This window comes from Plasmopara halstedii, assembly GCF_900000015.1.
Source record: "Plasmopara halstedii genome assembly, contig: Scaffold_262, whole genome shotgun sequence".
NCBI lineage: Eukaryota > Oomycota > Peronosporomycetes > Peronosporales > Peronosporaceae > Plasmopara > Plasmopara halstedii.
The window spans coordinates 35316-49021 of record NW_020187183.1 but is presented as its reverse complement, the minus strand read 5'-3'; positions in this window follow the sequence as shown (position 1 = coordinate 49021).

Sequence of the window (13706 nt, the reverse complement as noted above, 5' to 3'; positions counted from 1 at the left end):
GGTCAGACCCAATATCTGGTGGAGTGGCGGGGGTATCCCGACTCCGAAAACTCGTGGGAGTTTGAGAAGCCACTTCGGCAAGAATGTCCAGACGCCGTGGACGCTTTTGATCAGAACGATCAGTACGCCCCGCGCTTCCCGGCAATAGCCAGGGAAGTAGAATGGCCATGAGCTGAGCTCAAGCAGTGGCCCTAAGCTCTTGCGGTCGCAGACACAGAGCTCGCGGGAACGTTAGGGGTTAGACCATGCTTTGCAGGACGACAATCTGAAGGGAGTCGACGGTGTGCTTTGAGTTTGGCAAATTCAAATCGGAGGTGTCGCTCCACACGCACGTCCACTTCCTTGTGGCTCAATTGTAAGTTATACAGTGAGGAAAGGGCCGTTTCACCCATCGCTCAATGAGCACCTCGTCATCTATAGCGCTTCCCTAGGGGCTTGCACTACAGGTATCGTCCGCATTGCGGGTACACGAAAGCCACCTCGTTGAGCACATAGACGAGTGCGATTAACGTCCAAAGGAATATCTTGTGGAACCAAGAAACGAGCTCGAAGAACTTTTCGTTCGGCAAGCCTAGCCTCCGTTATAGCCGGGGGCCCGATGATGTGGACGCGTAGCGATCAGGTTACCGCGTCCTTCGCTTCCACAGCGGAATCCGCCGGGCGGAACCCATTTTCCAAACGAGGGTCAATGACTGATCGTGGATGGGCGCGCATCAGAGCCGCCTACGGGCAGGTGGAAGCTGCCCCCTCTGTGCCTTGTCGAGGTCATTGATGATGACACCACGTCCTTCAGGTGATGAGAAGTCAGGAAACGGACATGGGGTCCGCAAGGCTCGAGCAGCGCTCGTCTCACGCCGCTGGCGCGGCTCGCCTTCCTCGTCATTCCACCCGGGAAAGGAGTGGAGTGTCAGACTCGTAGTCGACCACCTCCACATCCCCAACAAGGTCACTCGTCACTGATAGCGTGCGCGGAGCGCTGTGCTCGGGCTCATCGAGCCTAGGATTTACATCCCTCGATGCCGCGGACACACGGTCCGAAATGGCACCGCGTGCGGTAGACGAAGTTGGGCTCTGCCTGTGAGCGCTGTCGGAACCAGCGTGACTTGGAGACTTCGGTGTCATTGACACAGGTTTCATTGAGAACGGAAGTCGTTTTGTCCCAAACGCAGTGTCTAACGGACACGCAGGCCTCGTTGAAACAATAATCGAATGGAACTGAAAATGTTCTCAATCTTAATGGGTGAGAGTGTAACGGGGTTATACATACCCAGGTAACAGGTGCGTGTGTCACAGCAGATGGGTATGGTGTGATCACACTCAAACAAGAATACGGTACGGGGCTGGATAGCCACTAGTTATATATGTATTTAGAGTTTACTATGCTTATTTAGCGAAATGTCTGCATTTTAAATTAGGCGGCTTTGCCGCAGAAAAAAATAAATAGTCAGTTTTGGATTTAAACGGAAGAGATAATTAGCCTTGGGTTAAGGTTGTAATTACTCTTGCAGTAAGCGGATTGCGATCCGCTCAACTCGTACTTGTCCTGAGTATAGAACGAGAAATTAGTGACTTAATTAACGCTTCCTCAAAGTGCAAAGCTACGGCAGCCCCGCTGCAAGGTAGACCACACCGGGGATCGTACTAAATTTATCGCTTTACGGCAAAAAGCAAAAATTACTGCTACCTATCAAGCACTACGCTTGGGTTTGACTCCACTCTCTGCATCAAACCAAGCTGTATTTCCAAGCTATTTGCATCGGTTCATGTTCCCGTGTCTCAAATTAAATGACTCTGCAAACTCCTGCTAAAAGGGTGGTCTTCATCGACCGCCGCAATTCCAGATTTTTTTATGCGAAAGCCGAGTTTATTCTTATCGGAACACACTCAACTCACTCCCGGCGATAAATCCCGAACCGCTTCCGTGAAGGAAATCCTCACGGCACTTACTCTACCTGCTACGCGAGTCTCAGACCCCGTGCCTATATTTTATCGGTGCGAAGCGTTTTGACAGCCCACCGCAGGGCCCGTGACGATGACCGGCTCGAATGGAAGTGGCTCATGGAGTCCATTTTGCTCAACTGCAAGCGCAAGGGTCACACTGACTATCGCCCAGGCAGCGATGTGATTACTGGAAAGAATCATCAGAAGTCGCTCGTCGCGCTAGTGCAAAGCTCTGACGCGTCTGATTTTGTAGGTCTTTTTCATAAATAACAAATCAAGCGCAATGATTATGCCCTATGAGCACATTACAGGCAGTTACTCTTCAAGAAAGCTTGGGGCATCAGCTATTACGGAGAAGTTACTTTCCATGAAAAATACTGAAAGCAGGCGAAAGTGCCGCTGAATATCAGAGACAATTCGTATACTAAGTGAGGAAAAAAAGGCTTTACAATTCAGCTTAAATAGATGTTAATTCGTTAAGAACATCATCTCATACTGGGTTTCTCAGTATAAATCGCACGACTCAACCATCGAGAAGACAATTTAGCACCTTAAATTTCTGCGGCTTACAGCTTTGCTGGTCCCCATACGACAGCTGCAGCGTCGCATTCGCCGCAAGGTTGGTCGCCTCCCTCTAACGGGAAGCGCGGCATGACGGTCGACCAAGGCTCGTTTGAAAGAACTGTAATGGCCGAAAAGGTGCCAGAATGTAACCGATAACAGCGCCAAGGAAATCCTGTCAGAGTGAGACATCAATCTTCCATGAGCTTTCTGAATGTAAGATCCCTTTTACTTCGCAAGATCTCGGTTGCAGCCCCGGAAAATCCGCCGACCTGTCAAACGTTCCACGCATGAGTATGCGATTCTTTGCTCACCGAGCAAAACCAACGAAGGTCGACCCTTCTGCAACTAGCTCTCGTGAGCTTTATCAGTTGTTGGTGCTATAGATGTCAAATTCTTCTTATGAGCTACGCCATCGCACTGCGTGGCCTGAGGCTCCTTTAGTGTTCAGAATCGCGCCGCTGCTTTGGAGAAGGAGGCACCTCAGCTACAGAGGTGGTAACGACGCTCTCTGCTTCAAATCATTTCATAAGAGCGGAATCGTGGTATGATATATAAGTCCACGTGGAACACATGATTTGACAGCATTCTTCAATGAGTGTTAAGACTATACATTAATGCACCGTTCGCTACATACGTGAACAGTATAAGTAGCGTGGTTGCAATTTAATTTTGGACACCCCAGACGCTGCATATCCAAGCACGTTACATGCGTTAATCATAACCGTTTTTCGCTATACATATTCGTATGAATCCACCTGCTCTGGCATTGACGTGTTGTTTTGTTCATCTTGGTTTTTGCCAATAGTTAAAGCACCATGAACATGACGCACACACTCATCAAGAAAAAATCACTGATTTCGTTTGAAAATGTAGCCGGGATGATATCAGCAACAATTTTAATCGACAACTTCTCCATGGTGGTGTCAATGGTACTCAATGTAAGAGGGTGATGATCACAAATAGTCCCTCAAACACAACACACACACGAGAAAGCAATTCCCGACGTAGAGGGAAAAGGACAGTCCCGACCTGTAGGGAAGAAGAACGACTCAAGCCCTTTAGGAAAAATTTGCAACTGAATTAAAATGAGTAATGGTTCCTAGCTACATGCAAAACAATTCAAGGGCTCCCAGTGGTTTTACTGATAAAACCTTGTTTCTGGTATATAAATCAAAGGTGTACTATAGGTAAACCTCAGATTCGACTGATACAAGATCTTGGGTGGTCGGAGCTTGAGCTTCAAAGCTTGAGCTTCAGCTTTCATGAAAAGTATCCGGTAGAACGGACTGGCCTAAGCCACCAACTTTTCTAAAGACAGAGGCTCGTCGGTCTCGGCACCAGTACAGATCCCGAAGTAGGAACCAGCATTTTGTATCACACATAATGTCTGTGACTTTATATAAGAAATCACGAATGCATCTGGGAACATCACACTGTAATTTTCCTTTTTAATTTCCAATTCCACAATGCATACAGGATGTAACGGTGTTACACGTACCCCGAGTGTATTGGGGTTACACATACTCTTGTATGAAGGGTGGGTCACACAAGTTGGCAAAACCGTACAGAGGTGTGGGTTACACAAGTCGATGTAATCACACAATGGTATGGCTACACCGTAACAAGATGCCACTTCGTGGTGGAACTGCAAGTAGCTAATCATATTTAATATATAGTCAGAAAAACCTAAGATTTTAAAATCAGGCGGCTCTGCCGCAAAAAAACAGATGAATAAAGTTTCAATTTTTAATGGAAGAGTAGATTTGTCATGGTTTAGGTTTTGTGTACTCCTGTAGGTAGCGGATTGCGATCCGCTACAATCGTTCCGGTTCTGGTAAAAAACAAAGGTCGGTGACCTTGAGTGGGCTTCCTCTAGGCATCGAGCTACGACAGCTCCGCAGCACATGGTTGCCTTCGCAGTCAATCTACGCCTGAGTCGTTACGACTCATATTCTGTGAGGATGGAGCGATTCTCCTATTTGCCTTAGGGTATGCAGGACGTGTTTATAAAGCTGATGCCCCTACTTGGCCCTGAGGGCGTTCATCACCTTGTTTTGCAAGGGCCCGAAGGGATAAAACGCGCACCTAGAGGCTTTTTTTGAAGTATGAGAATGCTCCGCCAGTGCATTCACATCATCTGCTGTCAGCGTTGACCGCGCTTATGACGCCACCGTCGACGACGGATGACTCCTCCCGACCCAGGCCGTTCATAATGAGCGTGAAGACCTTCGAGGGTAAGTATGGAGAGAATCTCCTGCTCTGGGGGACAACAGCGCGTGGCGCTAACCTCTCCAAGCTCGAGACCAAGCGGGAGAATGGGCATTAACGAGCGGTACTTTGGTTAAAGCGGTGTTACCTTCCTGAAAAGAGCCAAAGCGTCAGTTTTTGCTAGTTTTCAATCGCCGCCTGAGCAAGTATTTCGCGTGCGATCGAAGGCAAGAAGAAGTAGATGGACTTTGTTAAGCATTGCGAACACTCATTGCCGGGATGGCAGCCGATCCTCTCCCCGAGGAGGTCACAGTGATCGATTTCATGGAGAGTCTCCGCACTGGCGTGGCCAAAATGGAAGTCTTCAGTATGCATCCGTCTTCTTTTGAAGAAGCAGTAAATGTGGCATTGAATGCCGAATTCAACTTCAAGCCGGCACGACTTGGTTGGAATGCACACCTTCGAGCGAGCGTGAGCCGATGGATTTCAGCTATGCTGAGAAAGAGGAGGGCGAGCTTCTTGCTGTCGAGCAGCGATTAAACATCTGACGGTGCTTGTCTGTGGAGGCACCCGTCACGTTCGGACTGGCTGTCCCCTGCATAAGGTGCGTTAAGGTTCGACGAACCGACGTTTCACTTCTAACCAGTCTGGTGTCGCGGGCAAACAAGAAACCCCGGTTGGCGCGGGGCGCCCTACTGGGGGGGGACAGGGTTTTGTTGTGCATCAAAGAGGTAAAGGACAGCAGGGCCCAACCCCGACGAGCTATGTGATCTTTAACACGGAACGTGAGCCGGGCGTGCTGGCTGTAAAAGGATTTGAGAAGCCATGAATTTTTTTTATCTTTTCCAAAGCGTCAAGCAGTTATACTCAAGTTTCACGCTCGAAGAAAGTCAGCTGAAAGATGAGGCGCTAAATCGCGGTCGAGTGACACCGTCACTGTTCACTTAAGCGATGGGGACTTGTGTAGGGTCACTGTCACTTGACTTCGATAGCGTGGAACGCTGCTTCGTCTTAGACTAGGATTCGAAGTATGACCTTATCCTTAGTTTGGCATGGTTAAAACACCATGAGATTTCGATTGATTTGAGGTGAAAGACCTTGAATCACGCGCGCACGTCTTCCGGTGGAGCTTTGATGAGTCATGAATCCACCTCTGCTAGAAAGTAGAAGCGCTATTGGTGCGGGCACTGGACCAGGATGGTCAATGTGCTGGATATCGGAGTATCCGAGTTTGTGAGATCCGAAGGTGTATCGGACGAGAGTCCCGAACATGGCTCGCGGGCTGAAAGTGGAGTGGTACGTAGCCCGCTGAGCACTGCTCAAGTATCAAAGCAGTTGCTGCATGCCGAGAGTGGTATGGTCGGCGAAGGGCTGAGGCATCGAGGGCGAGACCCCAGCGATGCACATGGAGTGGCACAAAATCCACTGAGCACTACTCACGTAAATAAGCAGTTGCTGTATGCCAAGAGTGGCATGGTCCGACGAGGTCCGAGGCATTAAGGGCGAGGCCCTTGTGATGCGTGTGGAGTGGCACGTAATCCACTGAGAACAACTCACGTTTCGGAGGAGTTGCTGAATTCCACGATTAACATGGTCGGGCAAGGTTCAAGGCATCCTGGGCAAGGCCCTTCTGATGCGCGTGGAGTGGCAGGTTATCCACTGGGCAAAAACTGTATATTTTGCAGCTCTTCGTCAGATGTTATTGTTAACAATAAGGCTCACAATGGAGCAGGGGGTGGGGACACTGAACGGCGCTGAGTGCGTGTTCCACTGGTATCGATAAGACGTACAGCCTCTATAGAGAGGAGACAACGATGCAGTATAATCTGCAAGACGCAGGGCTTTGACCCTGACCCAGAATGTGTCTACAGTAGCCGATAGCGCACATCTATACACCCTTGTCACCGGTATGACGGGAGAGGGAGACGGCGACGTAACTCTCGATGCTTTCGCCGCAGTGATAGCTCTTCTTGAGCTGGACGAAATGTCCTTCGAAGAGTTTGGCGGTGGATTATGAGCTTGTTCATGTCACGACGCGATGTCGTCAGTGACGGATTTGATCCGCATACGCGGGTGATGGTATGTGCGTAGAGCTGCTACTGGCCCTTGGGAGCAAGACTTTTGGAAACTCGAACAAGAAATTGTCGGTACGGTTGCGCGCACGGTTACACAATTTTTCGGTGAATAATGCGCTGCTGTATAATAGCACCGATTCGACAGATACGCCACAAATCGTGGCTACTCACGATGAGAATTTGAAATACTGTATCCTTTATGAGGCCCACGACATCTCACTTGGTGACCATCTAGGGTGTGAGAAGACGTACAGCTCTGTAAGTTGCCACTATTGGTGGTCCAATATGTAAAACTGGACGTTTTAATGTGTGCGCACGTGTGAGACGTGTCAAAGCATGAAACCCTCTCCGAATTTGACGGCGCAGTTGGCCAGTTTACCGGTACCCTCCGGGTGTTGACAGTTCATGAGTTTGGACTTCGCGTTCGTGTGGTGATCTCTGAAAACCGTTTGAGCAAGATGGTTCATCTTGCGGCAGTGCCGAGCACCATCGACGATGTGGGTACAGTGACGATGTTAGTGGATCGTTTATTTCGACAACATGGACTCCCGGGGTCAATTCTCTCTGAGAAGTGCACAGAGAGCCCTGATTCACTGGGTATTCCGGCCGACGATCTTCAAGGTGCTGGGCACCTAGTTGAATATGTTAACAGCAGATCATGCGTGGACCGATGGTCAAACTGAGCGCGTCAATCGCGTCATTGGAGACGTTATTCTCAGCGTCTGCGTAAGACTTCGAGGCGCTGGAGCGCCATGTTTTTCATTGGTAGAGTTTTCTCTGAACAATGCAGTGCATTCATCTACCAGCTACCGTTTAACGTAAACAGGCTCGCATATTTCCGAGTCCCGCTGACGCCGCCATCCCAAGACTCAGGGCTGGTGAGGATGGGATAGCCGAGCGGCTAGCTAATAAGCGTACTCACTACCCGTAAATAAGTTGATGACTTCCTGTCTACCAAACTGACTGTCTTTCGTCACGCTCGCGTTTGATGGCATAAAGCCAAGCCATGCAGAACGAAGATGCAGATGGAAGAAGCAAAAGAAATGTTGAAAACTTTGAGGTCGGAGACCTGCTTTTATTAAAAGCAAAAACCTTCCTACACATGCAGTCTCTGCTGCCTTCAAAACAAAGCTCCGTCCACGGTTTATTGGACCTTTGAAGGTCGTGGCCAAGCGATGCCTTGCGTATTCGCTAAACCTTCCAAAACAAATGCGCACCCACCCTGTGTTTAAGTGTGGACTTGCTCAATCCGTTCCAGGATTCGGCGTTGGGGCTGGGGCGGCGCTCACAGGCGCTCGACCATCCAGACGAAGGATCAGCAACTAGTTTCGAGCACGATGTTCTACGATCTCCATCTTTAACGGCGCCAGGCGCTCCACCGTCGCACTAAACACCACATTCGTCTGCTCGACGGATAGGAGCTGCTCGTAAAGAGTGCGATAGGCGTCAACGTGATACAAACGGTGTACAAAGTGCTCCAGGCTCTCGAGGCCTTCCGCACAGCGGTATGCTCCCCCAGCATGACGCTCGTCGGTTTCCCGATCGTGACGAACCTTGTCCTCAAAGCTCGAAAAGCATCGCGAGACACCCGTCGGAATCAACCAAGTCGTCATCGTCCACCGCCGACTCTTTTTGACGAGAACGGCGGTGTTCACTACCACGTGAAACGTCTTTTGAATCGACGTCGTCGCCAGGGTCACATTCAGTATCTTGAGAAGTGGTGAGGATACCCAAACTCCTAGAACTAGTGCCAAGACGTCTCGAACGTTCATGATCAGAAGGATGACGTTCCGCGTCGTCGGTCGCCCCGCACTTCTCGGTATTTGCCAGGAGGTTGAAGGGACATCAGCTTAGCTCAAGCTATGGCATCGAGCTGATGTGGTCGCAGACTTACCCGAGGGAGAAATCACAGATCTCGCAGGACCGTGATGGATTATTCCATACGTCGCAGGGCAACAATACGAAGGAAATTCGGCGATGCAACTTGAGTTTTGCAAGCTCGAACCGAAGATGGCGTTCCACGCTTGCCTCCTCCTTGTGGCTCCGCTGTTAGTTTGACAGCGAGGAAAATTTTCATCGTCGCCGCACCCATCGCTCAAAGAGCCCTTCGTCATCTGCAGCGGTTTTCCCAGGAGCAAGCGCTTCAGGAATTTGTCGGTATTGCGGGTACATTAGTGCTTCCTTATTGAGCGCGAAGTCGAGCGCGGTACGTATCCAGCGGACTTTCTTGCTGAACCAAGAATTAAGCTCGCAGAGATGTTTGGCCGTCAAGCTCAGCTTATGTAGTGGCTGGGGGCCCGCCCACGTAGACGCCCAAAGATCGAGTGATCGTGTCCTTCGCTTCTGTAACGGGATACGCCGAGCGGAAGCCGTATTCCAAATGAGGGCCAAGGATCGACTGAGGTTGCGAGCTCATGAGACGCCATGCGGGCAGCCTTTGGCTGCTGCGACTCGTCGAGGCGATTGGTAATGATACCACTTCCTCCGGAAGTCGAGAGGCCGGGAAACGGACACATTGTCCACAAGGTTCGGGCAGAGCTCACGTCGTGCCACTGGCGCACCTTTCTTCCCATCCTGGGTGAGACTCGAAGGCGACTTCCTCACGATTCTTGACGAGGTGATCCGTCGCCCGTGCCGGGCATGTTGCTCGATTGCCGAGGGCATGGGATGCGCTTTCCGTGAAGCCACGGACGTTGCACCGCATGCAGGAGACCAAGGAGGGCTCTGCTCGCAGGCGCTTTCGGAGTAAGCGAGGCTGGATGTCATTCGTATCTAGACACAAAACGCATTGAGCGGAGAATTCATGCAGGAGATCTTGGGAGCGTAGATGTGTCATAGACTTGTGAGCATCGTACGAGGCGACAGTTTGATCTGAATTGTGGGTGCTCACAATTTTGATGGCGAAGTGTGTAATGGTGTTACACGTACCCTGGTATGAAGAGGTGGGTCAAATAAGACAATATGACCAGTGAGGCATGATCTGTATAGACTGCAAAGCGCTCCTTTCAAGCAAGTACACATGGAACTTAACCGAAGCATAATTCATTGCTAGAAAACTCTGTGTCATAAACTGAATAGTTCCGTTCCGCGGGCCGGAGTTGTCGCAACTGATCAAAAACCATTTGCTCTCAACCCTAACCATCGTGTTGCATCAGCGCACAACCGATGGCATTATCATTTGCATCGCAGCCCACATGAAAAGACTTGTGATGCGTTGCAATGGCAGGAGCAGGAGCTTCTCTCAAGCTCTTCTTCACTTCGGCAAATACCGCCTTGTGGGGCGAATACCGCCTGGTGAACGATTGACCATTCCCACTCATCGTTCTTTCTCAAAAGAGTCGTTAGGGGTTCCACCTACGCTGCATAATTGCGGGTGTATTTGTGCAAATAGTTGGTCAAGCCAACCACTGGAACAGGTCAATAACTGATAGCTTCGACTTTCTCCGGACTACACGAACGCCATTTTTGCCCACAAAGCTGCCGCGAACGAAGACTTCTGGTGCAAAGAAAATTCACTTTTCAGATTAGCGTAAAACTTATTGTGGAGGTACTGACTGCATCCAGTGGTGTATCATCTTCGCGCAGTCGTATCTGATAGAAATCATCTTTTAGATCGATCGCACCGAAAATAGTACTGACAAAAAAATCTCATCAAGTGTTATAACCTTCGTGGAACCGGATTCTGGGCAGGTATGTCCGCATCGTTTAATTCGTTGGAAGCGCGGATAATGCGCTTACCACCCTTGGCTTTATTCACACCTATGGTTAAACTACAATGCGGAGATTTTCTTTCACGCACATTGCCAGCCTTTTGTCGCTGCGCCAAGAAATTTGTCAATTGCAATGACTTGTTCTTTTGGCAACGGCTACTGCCGTGTGATACAATACTCCGTATAACAATCTCATGACGAATGCCTCTGTCAGAGGCAATTTGTCCAGCACCTTGTCAGGACAAATATCGGGGTTTCCTTGGGTTTCCTTAGAGCGTATCACGATTGCTCATCAAACCTTACCTTCCGTGTCTTCTCATCACATACTTTCGCAATATTGATGTCATCCTCGATCGTTTCTTCGACAATCGCACATATTGCGAAATGGTGCCTTTCTCCAGGCTACGCTTCAGCTTCTTCTTGTTCATCAATTGCAAGGAAAGAAATTCTTTGAGTGAACTTAATCTTCACGTGACGGATAACTTCGACGTCACCTTCTTCGTTGTAGGCCACATTTCTTAAACTCGCTTGAAGTGTCTTATTCTTTAACACTACGTTCATCAATAAAACTTGTACCTTGATCAGGGGCACGGAAACTACCTAACGAAAAAATCTTTTTGGTGGCCTTCTTATTCTTCTCTCGGGATTGGTCTTTGCTTCTGATCCCACTATTCTTCATACTACTATCAGCCATGACTTTCAAGTCGATAGCAAAAAAGACAGTCTTTTTCTGGCGCCTGACTGTTCCACCTCCAGTTGGTGTCTTTACTTTCGTCTTCTTAGGCTTGGCCTGCGAAATGGGGGATATCGCACACCACAATATCACTTGTGACATGGTGACTTCTTCAACAGATGAATACGCCTGTACCTTTTAGTTCGTCGTCATTCAGCCCGAGTTCGCGCTGCACGACTTGTTGACGACAATTTCATATTCATTCAGTCAATACTAGGCTGATAACGCTTCAACCATGACACCTAGCATGATATCAAACGTGTCATCGAGGTCGAGTAAGGTAAATTCGTCTTAATCTCGGAAATCGTCAAGCCCCATTGCCAAGCGAAAGTCTTGCTTTAGCACATTTATTCTAGATCCACTCGCTAAACGAATGATCATTTCTTCGTTCACATTGGATAGGCTAACACCAAGCCCAATCATATCTTGCGCTCAAACAAAGTTTTTCGACGCACCAGTGTCAATCAAAGCTCTTATTGGTTTTAGAAAACTATCTACAAAGACTTCTTGGATAAACAAAGTCGCACTTTGCCTGGCACTTTCATCACTCATAGTGGAAGCTGCATGTGCATCATACACGTTGAAGCCAGAGTTTTGTGTATCCACAGCATACACAGTACTCTTATTGGGTCGAGGCGGAAGCCCCACCCATACTGGTCGTTCCCGTTTTTTACTGTTGGGGGCGCTCGAATCGATGACCTTTATAGTGTGCGCGATTATCCAAACATTATGCCGACTTGGCAAAGACACGCTGTAGTTCCGGGCAATATGACCTGACTTCCCACAACGGAAATACTTTCCATCGTTGCGAGGACGCTCATTTCGAGCCGTGGAAATATGCGAGATATCTATTGGATCTGAAGCGTCACTTGTACCGTACGACTGGCGCGCTTGCCTTGTTACGATGCCATTAAACCTGGTTTGATTGATGCTGAACTCCTCTTGTATCGCTCGGTTGATGGCATCGTCCAGCGTCTTAAGATACTTACGGAACAATTATTACCGATCGGACCATCATTTAAGCCTGCCATGAGCGTTTATAAATTGCATCAAAACATCAATTAGCTCTTCGACAATGCTTGATACCGAGTAGTGAGCGCACTGTGCATATCTCTAAGACCTTGATGAAGATTCAAGAACTCGGCACGGTACGAAACTCACTCTGTGGTGGTTCAAATGCCCTCTTCTGCTCGACTTTGAAGTCGCTTCCCATACGCCCAACTCTTTGCACGACCCGCAAGGTTGAACATTGCGAACAACGCACGCTGTAAGGGGTCTTGTAGTTGTCTTGCAGTGATTGTTGCATCCAACTCGACAAACCATCGTGAGAGAGGCTCGTTCATCCGTCACACGATTACATCGTTCTGTGCGAAGAAACATGGGTTGCGGCCTGCTTCCAAAATTCCATAATCTCATGATGCATGAAACTGATGGCCACGGCCTTCTGCTCATTCGGAAAGACGACTGCAGTGAACTGACTACAGTAGCATCGCCGATGACTTTTGGCATCCGCTCGAGTGTCATCCACTCATGTGAAGACAATCGAGGAATATCACATTTGTCAACACCTCAGCTCGCGGTTTTGATGGACCAAGTGATATCCCAACTCCCTTCATGTCGCTCGATTAAGGACAAGAGAATGGTTTAAATTGGAATGCGCGACGCGCTCAGTAGCCGCGTCGTCAAATACAAATTGAGCGTTGCGGATTAGACCGCTACAAGTGCGAACAGGTGTAAGAAGGTGTTGTTCATTAACCGTACCTTAAATACAACACACACTTGGGCGACGAGTAAGCGATCCCCAACGCAGAGAGAGGGAGGGTCCCGACTTGGACGGAAGAAGAACAGCTTAAGATCTTAGAAGTAATTCGCAGCTGAATTGGAAATGGGTTAATGGTTTCTAGATACACTTAAATGCTCATAGATGTTTTACTAATAAAATCTTGTGTTCCTCTGTTAAAAAATTCAAGGGTCCTCTGAGGTTTCACCTCAGATTCAACTGATACACGATCGTGGTTGTACGGAGAATGAACTTCGAAAGCTTGCACTTTAACTTTCGTGGAAAGTATCCAGTAGAAGGGACTGGCTTACGCCACCCAATTCCAAATCTTGAACTTCAACTTTCGTGAAAAGTATCCAGTAGAAGTGACTAACTTATGCCACCCTCTTCTAAGGACATAGACGCGTCGGTCAGATCCCCAAGTAGGAACCAGCATTCTGTATCTCACAATACATACCGAAAGTACCTTCACGTAATGGCTAAGTGTAGCCCATTACACCCAGGGGTTTACAAACTCATCTACTTAAAAATAGGGTAAGGCCGGTAAAGGCATGTAATTCGTTTTCTATGCAGCCTCAAAATAGAAGCAGCTCGCATCAGCACCATGGTTTCTTTGCGCAAGTGCAAGATATCTCCACAGCGCGTTTTACGCGGTCCGTCTGAACATAAGTTTGCATTGGTACCGAGAAGCTTGA